This window comes from Rhea pennata, chromosome 5 (assembly GCF_028389875.1).
Source record: "Rhea pennata isolate bPtePen1 chromosome 5, bPtePen1.pri, whole genome shotgun sequence".
Taxonomy (NCBI): Eukaryota; Metazoa; Chordata; class Aves; order Rheiformes; family Rheidae; genus Rhea; species Rhea pennata.
Genome location: NC_084667.1, coordinates 8,709,918 through 8,724,849, shown reverse-complemented (window position 1 = coordinate 8,724,849; position 14,932 = coordinate 8,709,918). Strand labels below are relative to the sequence as shown.

The window sequence follows — 14,932 nt, the reverse complement described above, 5'->3', positions numbered from 1 at the left end:
AGACAGAAAAAGAATTGCTGCTAGTTTTTGAGCCTTGTCTGTCTTCTGTAGTTATATTGCAGCTCTGTTTGATTAAGATATCCCCAAACAAATCCTTAGAGTACAATTGCTTTTGGCACATGCACGTATAAACCAATGTAACCAATGTTAATAATACTGCTTAATATCATTTTTTAGATGTGGAAAGAAGAGATTTAAAAGCTCTCAAATTATTTAGGCATATAAGAAAGAATATAAATGTTCCCCTTTATTTGTACATGTTCATATAAAGTAGTGCAGCTTTCGGTACTGTTTCTTCAATGAGATCTTTTCAAATAGTAATTTCTTAAATTGAAACGTAGAACTGTAAGCTTTCTTCTTCTTGCAGTAAGCAGGATTATTTTAAGATATATCTGCTAGTTATTGGAAACAGTGGAAATACTTCAACAGGCTAAAATGGAATGAGAATTTTTCTTCAAAATGTTGTGTAGCTCTGTTTTAGCCAAACATAACTTGTTCAGAGTCTTCGTTTATATAATAAAATTATCAATGTCTTTTTTTTATTGGGAGGTTATATGTTTATGGCTGTCTAAAGAATTTCCTGCAAAAGACTTAATATAAGTTTGCCTAATTACAGCTGAGATATTATGGAAGATTAGAAAATAGATGGCTTCTCAGTAAATCACTATAAAAATATAACACTATCACTGGCCTACTTCCCCCAGAATTATTTTTTTCCAAAACATCTAATAAAGCTAAGCAGTCTCACTTTTTACAACGAAGGAGACTATCTAAACAGAATGAACAGATTTATAGGGTTATTTTTAGTATGTGTCACTAGCATTACAGCTTACATTTGCTTTTGAAGCTTATTTGACATTCTGGTACAAAAATATAGTCAGAAATCTCATTAAAATCCTTCATAAAGTACAGTCTCAATAGGGCTGTTACCTCTCCTCCAAAAATTGGGGCTGGGGGTGAACATGCATGAGTGCATCATGTGGTTTGGATTTGACGTTATTTTTTTATTTAAAAAAACAAATTGAAACACCTGCAGATGAACGTGTAGAGAATTTTACGTAAATAATTGCTCAGCTCACAAGTAGCTGAAGTAACTGAGCATGTTGTCAGTCTACGGTATTTCACAGAGCAACAGGTAAATGCTGATGTGTAAAATGTTAATGCTCTTCCGTCACCCTAACAAATAATTGTGTATTGAGGTTAAATGAGGATTAAGCTCTTGAAAGGTAGAATATTGTGCTTTTCTGTGAATAAGGCATGTATAAAGGTTTAAATAAGATGATGTACGCCACCCTGAATATCTTTTCTGAAAATATAATGTTAAAATGCAGACTTACACATGTATATTCTAAATTCAGCTGGGAAAAAGAGCCCCTTTGAGTATATGTGTTTTTTTAACAAGCTTGCAGCTTTTGTGTTTATTTTTTGCAAATATTTATATGAACTGCAGAATGTGGAGGAGATAAAACTGAATCCATATTAAACAAATTTATGCACTCTTTGTATTTATGGAAATCCTTTGATGATGTTAAATTATAAAGGAAACCTAAACCAACATTGCTATTTTTTGCCTTCTGGGCCTATTATATTAATCAGGTTAGTATAAAATTGTGTAATAAAGAAATTCCTTACTTGTAGATATCACTCAGCTGTAGAGTTCGAGTAGATCTTAAACTCTGAGATATGACTGTAAACAGGAATTTTACACAGATTGCTCTGATTATATTTTGGAGTAAGATTTCTTGAAACTGTTACAGTACTGAAGTGTTATGTGAACCGTCAGAAAAATATTTTTCCTTATGGACAAACTTCTTTTCTTATGCACACAATTCTATAGGCTTTAAAAATGAGTTTGCTACAACCATTTTTTAGCATTAAAAGTCAATGTGCAGCACTTAAACATTGAAACAAATCATTTCTATATACGTATATCTAGACAGATTGCTTTCTACAAGGCTGGCATGGAATCGAAAGAATAAAATGACATGGTCAGGCTAATAGGGTAATATTAATCATATCTGTGGGGAAGAGGAAATTGAGATAACTTGGAAGGGTTAAATGTAGGCTGGTTTCTTTCCAGACATACATTTAGGAGGTTTTTGTTGTAGCTGGCTGAATATTAATTCAGCAAAGTAAAAGTAGCAAATGGTTACTGTAGCCTGCCAGTAAATTGTGTATGAAACAAAGAACTATTAGGTCATACAAGCTGATAAAGGATTACTATACAGGGAAAGCCATTTAAAATTTGCAGCTCCAACCAGACAATTTTTTATGTTTTATGAAGAAGTACAATTACATTTTGAATGACCTTATGCCACTATGATGATATAAAGAACAGATTTGTCTCTGCTTCGAAGTCTAACTTGTATGTCCTGTATACATTAGTACGTCTCAGTTGGTGTAGCTGTGATTGTTTGTCTTTGTCAATTTTAAGATATGAATTAAACTCAAATGTCTTTCAAATGTGATACTGTACTTACTCTGTTCAAATAATAAAAATAATTTATTGCAGTAATCTGGATTTATGTCTTGGTTAGTTAGAGTGAATATATGGCCTCTATGGGAATCCCTTTGGCCCCTTAAATTCCACAGTGCTTTCAAATGTACTTGTGAGTTAGGGAAAGTTTAGTATATGTTTTGCTTACAATGCTTTAAAATTCACACCAACAAAAAATAAATTTAAAAATAATGTGGCTAAGCTAAACAAGTTATTTTATATATCCATTTCATTGTAAAGTCAGCAAAGTTAAGATCAGCTGATACCACATTCGAGAGGTAAAAATCAATGTGAGTATTTTTAACTATATACATATGTCTATTATAATCAAAACATTAAAGGTGCCCAGAAGCTTTTATCTACATGGCTTCTGTTATTCAGTTTTTAACCACTAATTTCTGGGTTTGGTTTTAAAATCTTTCCCAGTTTTGTAATAGTCTATAATTTTTCTTTCTTCTCTCAGGTTCATGGTAAATCCACACCTATTCATCTATCTGTATTAATCAGTTAGTTTTTCTTTAATATCTCTACATTCTAACTCATTAATTGAAGAAAATCTTTTATTTTGTTTCAATAGGAAATCCAAATACCATTTAACGCTTTTTAGGGACGTCTACTTGCAGTACTTTGAATAATAATATCTAATGCATGTAAAAATGTTAGATCTTACAGAAACAATCACTCATTTCTTTGTGTATAGAAAATATGGTATACAAGCTTTTCAGCAAAAAGTTTGATGAGAGAGAAGTTGAGAGAGGATTTTCACTCTTGGGGAAAAAAAGTGGACTGCTGTGCTTTACAAAACAGTTAAGGCTTCCCTTGTGATTTAGTTGTGTAACATAAGTTGGATTTATGAAATCAAAAATATTAGATGAGTACATGATCATAGTTAACTTTAGGTTCTAAGGTGGTGATGTAGTTGCAAACAGTGCTTTCAAATTGCAGAATGTGTTTTTAACTTTTCTGAGCTGGATACCTTCAGTTATACAAATATATTTATATATAAATATATACTCTGAAAACAAGCAGGCTTTTTCATTAGCTGGGATAAATTGTACTTTTTATCCTGTTAGTTCAGGCTAAGAAAAGGACATTACTTCGTTTTACTATTCTTGTATTACCTACTCGTACCTGTAACATCAGCATTATGTATAGCACATGTGGATAGTTTAAGTACAAGTTGATCCCCTAAATAAGCATGTGCTAGGTGAGAAAGCATTTTTAATAACATCATTGTGCAGTTCTGTGTCTAGGTATGCTTTTAATTAAACTCTAGGCCATAAATAAGCAAATAATAGAAGTATGCAGAAAAGCAGTTGATCTAAATCATGACAGTAGCTCATTTATCTTTGTCCTAACAAGACAATAGGAAATGACACTAAGCCGTTGTTTTCTATGCATTAAGATTTCCCTCTTAAACAAATGCAATTGAGGCAGTTTGTTTTTCAGCGACAGCCCAGCACGCAATGCCAGTGGCCAGAGTTTTGTCTTGTCTTCATCTAGGGAAGGATTAATCTTTGTGATGGTGCAAACAAAATGTATGTCTGGGGTCAAAGTGCGGGTTGCCTTTTGGGATCTGCATTACATTAATGTCATTTTTGGGTTCCTGACGTTAATCAAAACCAACACCATAAAGCGTCACTTAGCTAATTTGTGTATTATTGTCAGTGTTACCATTAATTATGCGTTTGTGAGGAAAAAGAGGATTAATGAGATGTCACAGGTAATTTACAATGATCAGGCTCCCCAGGACATTGAGAAAACACTAGCTGTATAAGATTACCGTTCAAACATAATAGTACTCAGAGAGGAAAGTCTTTGTTAATTCTCTGAACCAAGTTTTTCTATCACTATGAAATTTATGATGACTGTAGAATATTTATTTTATATTAAAAGATTTTTTTTTTAACAGAGCTTTCTGTTGAAAACATTGGTAAAAATGTGGTGTCATATTTTAATTAGGAAAACCTTGGGAAAATCCGCTGTGTTGTATTGAATTGCTGTAAGAAATTCTTTTCACTGAAAAATTTCTACAGGCAACATTAAAGAGCACAAAGTCTCATTAAAAGTGCCACTTTATCGAGTGATAATACCATCATTAACACATCATTGCTATAGTGTGATGATGCTATATATACATATATAGAGAGAGAGAGAGAAAGAGAGAGAGAATGGAGGCAAAAAATAATGAACAGTGTAATGTTTGTGTATTCACCATATATGTTTCAGCTATATAATACACAGGTGATAAAGTCAAACTTTAAATGGGATGAACTTACCCATTCATTAAATAATGACCCTGTTTATTCCATTGTTGCTGCTATTTTTTAAACTTTATTTCGTATCTTTTAATATGGAATTTATAGTAGCCTATAGGACAATAACAGTCAAATTTTGTTCCAAATTAACAGTAGTTTCCCAAGACAAGGCAACTAATTTTATAAATTAATTTGAATTCATAAAATATTCAGCCCAAACCATGTTAGGCTATTGCTAGTTGAAAACTGAATTTGTATTGATTTCGTTTAGCTTACTCAGCTAGGGTCCCTTTTCTGATTTTTTAATTAACATTTTCTAATCCATCCAGTCTTGATGCCCATTTCTAACAACGCTTCCTTTTTATGAGTTTAGAGTTTTGTGGAAACAATAATATCAGGGTTTATAATTGATTAGAAGAAATAAATTATCTTGTCTATATCTCTCAATCTCCAGTAATTTCCTCAAAAATTACTCTGGAATGTGGAGGACAATTTTTAATGGTAATGGTTTTATGGCCCCATATTTTGTAAATTACATCACCAGAAATTGGTGTTAGGTATAAATTGTTCGCATTTAGCAATTTTTCTGTGATTCCCCGTCTCCTGTGCCCTCATAGGTTGTTTTATGTTAGGTCTTAATATCTGTATCTTTTTCAATAGTTTCAATAAACTGTCTTGTGTAAAGTGACTTTTATACATCTACTTTTTTGGTATATAAGCTAATATTGTTGAACTTTGAGAGCAAAGCAGATTGCCTCATTAGTAAATGTAAAGCACATAAAAGATCAACCATACATATGCTATTATATTTACTTATTATATAGGGTATACTGTACATATTTTCAATTGAAAGTAAATTCCATCAAGTGAACTTTTTGTTGCCTCAAAGCTGCTGCTTTGAGATCAGTTCTAATTTTTGTCCTTTGGGCCAAGTCAAAATACTCTGTGACAAACTTAACAATCTTCCTAATCTTCTGAAAAGATCAGCTGTGGAAATCAGGGACTATATTAATCTTGTTACCCAGCTGGTCCTCAGCTTCTCTGTTGAAGCAGCCAGGAAGATGGGTTTTTGAATGTTGCACAAGCTATTGCTGTTTATCTTGTGGCATATCTCACTCACGGTGTCATCACAATTAGGACCCCACAGTGCTCACGTAAAATACTGCTTCCCCCATGATGCACTGAGGATTTACCACACTGGAAGCGGGAAATTCGGAAGACTTCAGCCTGCTACTCCCAAGGAAGAGCCCTGAACAGCAAGGGACAGGGTCTGAGGGTCCCGCATGACATATGAAGAAAATGAAATTATCTCAGAATTTTGCTCAGCCCACATTTGTGAGTATGGACTAGTTGCTGAATAAAACTCCCTTCTGAGGATAATGACATGTTTTTATTTAGCTTTCCAATCTGAGACATAAAATAAATAGAATCAGAGCATGTTTACCTACAGCTGCCGTTAACCACTTGACACAGCTTATTAGCTGCACTAAAAAAGTTTGCAATAGAACTCAGAGGATAACTCGTTAAACGCTATTTAAAAATTACTGGCACAATATTGTACAACAGCTAGAATGAAGACACAGAGTGATTAAACAGGAGTTTAATGATAACAGCTAGATTTGAATGGATTTATGAATAAACTGCATAAAAGCTTACAGCTGCAATCATGTGTAACTGTCACTTGTTCATGTGATTACTGGAGGTCAGGACAGTAAGAAATATGTGCAGGCTTGAGAACTTGGTTGTGCTGAAGATTAAATCTGGGCAGGAATACTGTGATGAATGGTAGATTTGTGGAAAATTGATAAAAAGGTGTTTCTGGTAACATTAAAACTACTCAGTCAACTTAGCTTGAATTTGCTGAGTAATTTTTATCTGGAGTGTTTACCCTTTTCCTTTTAGCAGCTGGGGCTGAATATATGATGCCACAGCATTCACCTAAAACATGGGACATGGAGGCACCATTGCATACCAGGGGATTTCAGCTCGCCTCCCAGGAAAACACTGCAACTGACTAATTAGAGATATTTTTGTGCAGGTATTCCATGGGAAGTTGAACAACCACAGAATTGTTCTCAGATCTTTCTCATCCCTGCCCAGAATCCTTTTCCAAAAATAGTTTCCAATAACTAGAAAGCGGAGTATTCACCAACGTCTCCGTGTTCTGCTGTTTGAACAGTTTAACTTTATACAAAACATATACATAATCAGCAAAGCAAATAAAAGATCTGGTGCTTATGTACTGCCTTATCCGGCAAGACTCCTTCATTTGCCTTTATATGAAAGCAGAAGCCTGAACCAAAAAATGAATAACTGGTGCAACTTTTCTGAAGATAGCAGAAATTTTGCTGAATTTGGAGATCTCGAAAGACATTATTAAGGGACTTCTAGAGTATTCTTTTGCAGATCTTAATAACTGCTTATGGCCACATTGCTCTAGCAAAAATGCTCTGTCCATTTTTGTCTCAGGTACGTGCTTTAAAAAACAAAGGCTGGTGTGTTTGCGAAAACCTGTCACTTGGGTCAGTTTAATGGTTGCTTGGCAGAGCTTACTTCCACCTGTCATCTCATCAGGAGCCTATTTCAGACAATTTCGTTGCTTGGTAGTCCAGATGCATTTCAGATACGGCAAAAAAAAGAGAATGAAAGCTGGAGCAAATACAGTTTCCTTAAATTTGCTAGAAAATTTCCTTACATGCAAGTCACCGATTTTCCTCCTTCTGATTTAAGGGAAGAATCAGTGTAAGAAAAGTGGGTTAAAAAAATAGTAACATGTCAAATAGCTTCAAGGGAAATCCTCATTTTTTCTCAGCACACTAACTAAATACTAATGAGCATATTAAAAGAAAATGAGAATGGAGAAGATGCTTTATTTTCTCTATTTGACTTTTGTGAAGGTAAAGATATTGCATCTTTTGAATAATATATTCAGGACTATTGGATAGCTTTATAATTGTAGCTTTGTGTATGTACATAATTAGATGTTTGGATATAACTTCTGTTTATGAAGAAAAACACTACTGTTATGCTAGAGCTTCATTTTGGAATCTGAAATAAAATATAAAATTTAAATTTTTATATGAAGGTCACCACATTTTCCTGTACTACTTCCTGTGAAAGCGATGAGTAATATGTTTGTCTACCAGTTTTTGTTTAAGAAAGTAATAAATTATTTTAGAGATAAATTAGTATCTGAAGGCTAATTTTATTTGAAATTATTTTGCATCTGACAAAATAGATTTTGTGAGATTACAAACTATCCATTGAAATATTTAAGTTTTTAAATAATGGAAAAAAATAGCACTGCTATCATATTCAGATTTGACAGGTGAAAGCAGATTTTCTTAACAAAAATGTAGTCTGATGAGACTTGTCTGTCAACTTGGTGGGGAGCTTGATGAATATAATGTATTGTCATAATGTCCAAAAAACATTGAAAAGATGTATATATTTTGGACACATTTAAATAATTATTTAGGAGTTTTCTCATGTACATTTTATGCATAAAAAAACTTGAATGTTGACATAGCATTAAAAAGCATGAATATGAACTTAAAAGTAGATGAGGCTTGAAGGAAGGGAGGATACAAAAAGAACTGATTCTTTCTTTTCTGACCCTGGCATTTGCCTAACTTCTGTGACTTCAGTGGACTTCTATTTTATCATGAATTAAGTGATCTGTTCAAAGTTTTCAGAGAAAGTAGAAATTAGTTAAAGTTTAATTACTTGTTTCCTCAATTATCTGTTAATAAAGAAGTTAACAGTTGATCATAACGATTTAGTAACTGGTAAAATTGCCTTTATGTTGTCCTTGATTGTTTATCAGATGTGTTTAATATTATTTTAATGCCTATATTTCAGAACAGTGATTATTTTAAATGAGTTTTTTTATAAACATTTCCTTTTGAAATAACACTTGACCTGTTCTTTATTGAATTCAGAACATTAATACAAAAAGATAAAAAAGCTGAACTGTAATTAAAAATCATTTACACAAATGTTAAGAAGACTCTTACATAATGCTGTAGAACTTTTCATCTATAATTATTAACTTAAAGAAATAGTATAGTATTGAAATCCTGCAGCATTTCCAACTTTAAATCTTGTATAGACCTCAAAGATCTGTTTTTTTTTTCAAATGGTATATTTCCTTAAAGTGACAAAACAGATATAATAACAGACAAAATAAAATACAAGACCAAACTCTATGCTTGACTGTGAAGTGATGTGCAATTTCTTTTAACTTGGAAATAGTAAGTAAAAGTTGTTTTAGTATTAGGTTACATTTTCAGATTATTTTGAATCCAAGAAAGATTCATAATACAGGCAGGCAGATACACCAGACTAATCTTCAAACATAGTAGTCAAACACTACCAGGCAATTATTGCCAATATTAATATATTCCATTAGTATTGTCCATAGGATATTAATCCCCCGGTGGAAATTCTTCCACTTACTAAAACAGAATGCTGGCAGGTAGATCACAGCTTGGAGATAATATGTATATATGTGTGTGTGTGTGTGTATGTATGTATGTATATGTGTGTATATATATATATATTATACTGAACATTTTGCTTAGTTCAGTATAAATTCTCTAATGTATATATTGTATTTGCTGAATGTTGTTATTCCTTCGTTCTTATTCTTGGACCTTTATTCATATGGATCATCTCTAAAGCTGGAACATGTTACTGCTTTAGATTCCCTTCCCCCACACACTCCTACATTTTGTTTTGAACTATGGGTCATTTTCTGCTGAGAAAGCTGCTAATGTCACTATAACATTGGTCAAGTATTTCTTCAGGTTTGTTGTTTAGTCAGTCATAGTCATGTGATTTGGCTTTTAAGCACCTGGGAAAAAAATGCCAACTTTTAACCTAATTTCTTAGTGCCATTTACATTATTGGACCTTCAAGCTCTGTTAAGACAGTGTGTACTCTCAGCAGCCCTTTGTCTTGTGTACATGTACATTCAAACATACCTTAATACTATGGAATTGTAGTTAGGGCTCTGGCTGAACTTACTGATTTTCACAATTCTGTATTCTTTCTCCTGCATTCATTCACATCCTTGTAATTATCTTAATATTTTTTCTTGTGTTTTGATTTTATCCTAAGAAATAATGTATTGTAAGCTAAGGTTTATCTCCACTCCAGCAAGAGCATAAGACTTCTGTAACAGTTCTCTACCCATTATGTCTTTGATTCTCTGGAATCTTGTCTTTAAGACAGAGCAACATCCTTAAACTCAAGTTAAATTTCTCTTTTCGAGATTTTGGCTACCTTCCCAATGTCTCTAAGACAAGTTTGAGATGGTCTTATAATTCTAGCACTTTTTTTTTCATAGAGTATAGCCAATTCATTTTTTCCCTCTACTTTCCTGCTTAGTGTCCCAAATTGCTTTTTATCAGCAAAGGTCAAATAATGTCTAACAAGTGATGTAGATAGTGAGCTATATACATCTGATGTGTTCTAATCATTTGCCTTTGTCTTTTCCATTATGTAATCTCTCATTATAATGAATATTTTACTTTTACATTAAAATCTTCAGATTTCAATTATCTCCGTATTTCTTCCAGTGAAAAAAGAGCTAAATTCTACAGAAACCTACTTTATTAAAACAGATTCATGTTGTGATTATCCTACAGATATCTTAAATGCTGACTTCTTCCATACAAGGCTAAATCTATAAGCAAAAGCAATCACATTCTATATGTAGTTCTTCAGTGGTTTGTTATTTTAATTACTAGGTATATTATTTTAACTGTAACAAAAAGGTAGCCTAAGTTCATTTTAATCTCAACTTGAGCTTTGGGATTTAAACCATGACAGCAGAAGCTGAATAATTATTCCCTCACTGTCATTAGAAAAGTACCTGAGGTAGACATTTTCTTTTTACTGTACGTTAGCCAAACGAAAGTGGTAGTTAAAAACCCACAATTAATTGTTAGCAGAATCAGGTTTCTTTTGTAGTTCAGGTGCAAAAAAGCAGTATCACTTGATAGATTTGCAAAATCTTACATGATTTCTTCTAAAAATATGTTTATTTTTGAAATCTTAGAATATTTAAAATTTTCTTACATTTTAGCTGTTTTTCTTATATAATGAATGCATTAGTTCTGATTTTTAGTTACTGCCATTTTTTCTTCGGTCATAATTGTGTTTCTTCTGGCAACATTTTACTCTTAGCATCAGAGAACAGCCTACATATTATGTGCATGTGGGTAGGGAAAACAATACTGCATTTACAGATTGTTCTATAAATGCCCATTTAATGTAGTTATGTATGCATTGTTTTATTCAGATATGAAAATACTTTTTTAAAATGGACCTTGCTTAAATTTTTCTCAAAATGATTTTCAGTTTGTACGAGTAAACCCATATTTCAGTCCTGGGTAACTACAGGTGGTACTCTAGAACTCACCATGGAACTGTGGTGATGCCTCTGAGGTCTCTGCAGAAGTTCCATGTCTGACAGAATCTTAAGTAGAGCAGGTATGCACTGAAGTGAAAATATAAAATTTCTAATTAACAATTAAGAGCAGCAATTCCACTGAAGATGAAGGCAAACTGTGTCAGTGACTCTGTAGTCCTGGCTACCTTGACCTTTGCAATACAACTCCTTCCCCCTCCTGAGGTTCAACAAGGGCAAGTGCAGAGTCCTGCACCTAGGGAAAAATAACCCCAGGCACCAGGACAAGCTGGGTGCTGACCTGGAGAGCAGCTCTGCAGAGAAGGACCTGGGAGTGCTGGTGGATGACAGATTGACCATGAGCCAGCAATGTGCCCTTGTGGCCAAGAAGGCCAATGGTCTCCTGGGGTGCATTAGGAAGAGTGTTGTCAGCAGGTCGAGGGAGGTGATCCTGCCCCTCTAACTCAGCCCTGGTGAGGCCTCATCTCAAGTACTGTGTCCAATTCTGGGCTCCCCAGTACAAGAGAGACATGGAGCTACTGGAGAGAGTCCAGCGTAGGGCTACGAAGATGATCAGAGGGCTGGAGCACCTGCCCTACGAGGAATGGCTGTGAGAGCTGGGCCTCTTCATCCTGGAGAAGAGAAGACTGAGGGGGGATCTGATCAATGTGGACAAGTACCTGAAGGGAGGGTGTCAAGGGGACAGGGACAAACTCTTTTCAGTTGTCCCATGTGACAGGAGAAGAGGCAATGGGCAGAAACTGAAGCACAGGAAGTTCCGCCTGAACGTGAGGGGGAATTTCTTCACTGTGAGAGAACTGGACCAGGTTGCCCAAAGAGGTTGTGGAGTCTCCTTCTCTGGAGATCTTCGAGGCCCGCCTGCAACCCTGTCTAACATGCTCTAGGTGAGCCTGCTGAGCGGGCAGGTTGGACTAGATGATCTCCAGAGGTCCCTTGCAACCTTACCGATTCTATGATTCATCCCTTCTGGTTGACAATAATGTTCATCTGATCTTATGATGAACTAGTTAATGCAACAAAATCAGCAAGTATTTTTCACTTTTCTTTTTTCACTTATAAGAACAGCTTCTGGCTAGCTTATTTCCTGAACTAGAGGAAGGGAGAGGGTCTCCAAAGTGACACTTTAGATTGATGTTAACTGTTGTGGAATCACAGCCTAAGGATGTCTAGGTAAAATTTTGAGCTGGAAAGTTACAGTTACAGTTGCCCAAAGAAAGAGTATATTGATGCCATCCTTAGACACTCATTCCAGAAATATGCTGCTGCCTCCTCAGCATGACATATAGAATGAACCAGTTTAAGAACTGATTCTAAAGTCTTTTAGGGAAAGACTTCCCCCCCCCCCTTTTTTTTTTCTTTTCTTTGTTTGTTTGTTTGTTTTTTCTCTAGACTAGTTTTCAGCCAGATCAGTTTGTCTTACAGCTTCACACAAGGGAGGGTCAAGTGCCAGGAAGGGGAAAAATGGGGAGGGATCCTGCTGCTTTAAGAGAGAGTTTATAGTGGCTAAAAATGTTAATTTAATTACATATTGTGGAAGGCTATTGTAGTTGCTAGGAGAGATTCACTAGGCTCTGCAAAGAGCATAGCAGCCAGTGGAAGGAATTGATAGTCATTATGCACAGAGGCGCGTAGCAGCTGATGAGAAAAGCCTATACCAGATGTGTTGAAAGTTTCTTGCAGCTGATGGAAAAGGTCCAGGCTGTCTAATGTGAGAGACATATGGCAGCTGATATAGTGGCCTAGGGGTTCTAAAGAATAGTTATGGGACAAAAAAATCGGTCAGGAACTTGAAAGTGCATAAAGCTTTTTTCTTTCCTAAACAAAAACAGGTTTGCAATAATCTGCAAAGGCCAAATCATTCTCCTCCCACACCCCAGAGAGTCCCTAATTGTGAATTTGCATTGTTCTTTCTTTCAGTTTTGCCTATGGCCTTTGGCAGCTGCTCTGCTGATCCCACCCTCCTCCAGATCGCAGTAACAAGAACCTGATCGGACATCTGTCATCAATCATTATGAGAATATGGCGCTTACTATGCTCAAGTAGCATTTGCTATATAAGTGCAGGCAGGCAGGTTGGATTTTCAGGTAGTATAGTAGAAGATCTTGGAGAAATAAAAATAGGGGATTAATATTTATTCTCTTAAGTTTTTTTTCTTTTTAGCATTTTTGTGTACTTTTAATCTAAGGATGTAGACTTGATTCTGATTTCAGCTAATTTAGACATTGAATATTCTTCCTCTTTTGTATCATAAGATGTCATGTTTCATAGACCTTTGTAGGCACTTTACAAGATGTCAGTTCTTACTTTTTGTGAAATCAAATGGTATTTAAACTGCTCATTTTAATGAGGTAATACTAGTACAGTAGAGACACTTTTCCCTAAAATAACTTTAGATGTTTGTTTATAGAGTTTCTAGAGGAGCGGAAGTTGTTAGGCACGTTCATACATTTGTTTTCACAGTCATATTCAGACTGCTTATATTGCAGATGGTAAAGATGTTTCGCTCTGAGATCAAAGAAGAGTGTATCTGTATTTGGCAATATGTTAAAAGCACAGAGATCTTTCTCCCCCTCCCCCTTACACTGCATCAAGTCAATACTGTGCTTGAAGCTGGGAAAAGAAAGTGAAGTATGTTCCTCTGCTCAGCACTAGCTGGAATCCAGCTTCACTGGGCTCAGGAGGATCTAGCACCAGTTGTGAACTCAGGGAAGATCAAGGCATATTCTTGTGCTCAAGGCACTGTTTGCCCCAGTAGCAGAGTCTCCAGTCTCCTGCATAGCTCAGAACTCAGTGGCAGCTGGGACTCAGGACCCTCAGCCAGGCCACAGATACTGGTCCCATTGAGCACCATCAGATGTTCTGACTTCTTTCCAAAAGTGTGTCTACACCCCTCAGTAAAAAACAAAAATGCTAGCTATGTAAAGAGAGATAACGCAAGCTCCATGAGATTGGCATGGTACACAAAGACAAACTAAAGAGTTAATTCAGCTTGTAGAACTTAATAGCTTGGAAGAGGTGCTGCTTCTAGCCTCATCCTTAGCTTGCACCAGCCCAGCTGTCTTCACTGATTTCCATTTTGCTTCCAGTGCAAGGGTAAGTTTGCTGGGGATCAGCTTAGATGTCAGCATGCCTTAAGCAGGATTTACTTTTGTGAGAGCTTCAAGTTTGGAAGCATTTGGGAAACATTTAAGCTGGAATTGCCATGCCTTTGGGTTTTGTTGTGTATTTGTTATCATAAATTATTCTATAATTTTAATTGATTTGGGGAATTAAACAACTGGACAAGGGATATTTGGGTTATATTTTTGTTCTTTTTTTTTTTTTTTTTCTAAATGTAATTACCTTTTGCAATAAATGTTATTGGCCAAATCCTTAGATTCTTTTTTAGTTTATATATATATATATATAAAAAAAAACTTTAAAAAGTTGTGGTTATTCTTATGTAGCCCCTATCTTTACTTTTTATTTTGTCAGAATTGCACTCCTATTCCTCTTATTAACATTTGATTGGAGTTACAGAGTCAATATTGTTTTTAATTTTATTTAGTGAAACACCTTTAGCATATATAGAGTTCCTTTTAAAGTAAAATTTTAGTCCATCGTATTCTATATCTTTCTTTTCAATAACCAGTTTAAATCCAAAGTAACCTTGTTTAAGCAAACTCAATGATTTTATAGAGATTTATTGATAGTTTCTGTTTGATGTGTGAATTACCTTAACTGCTAAGTGCAAAGCTTTTG

The 14,932-nt window shown here is 34.8% G+C and overlaps 1 long non-coding RNA gene across 2 annotated transcripts in view; it reads left to right on the top strand.

The window, feature by feature from the left end:
- The window catches only part of LOC134141632 (uncharacterized), a 50,371-nt gene extending 35,894 nt beyond the window's left edge, over nucleotides 1-14,477 (top strand). Inside the window, exon 4 of one of the 2 annotated variants that reach the window (XR_009958679.1) lies at nucleotides 13,109-14,477. This is a non-coding gene — a long non-coding RNA (uncharacterized LOC134141632). Of the gene's footprint in view, nucleotides 1-5,892; nucleotides 6,098-13,108 lie in introns of those variants that run through there. The other variant, XR_009958681.1, reaches the window with a different exon arrangement.
- Nucleotides 14,478-14,932: the final 455 nt, after the last annotated feature.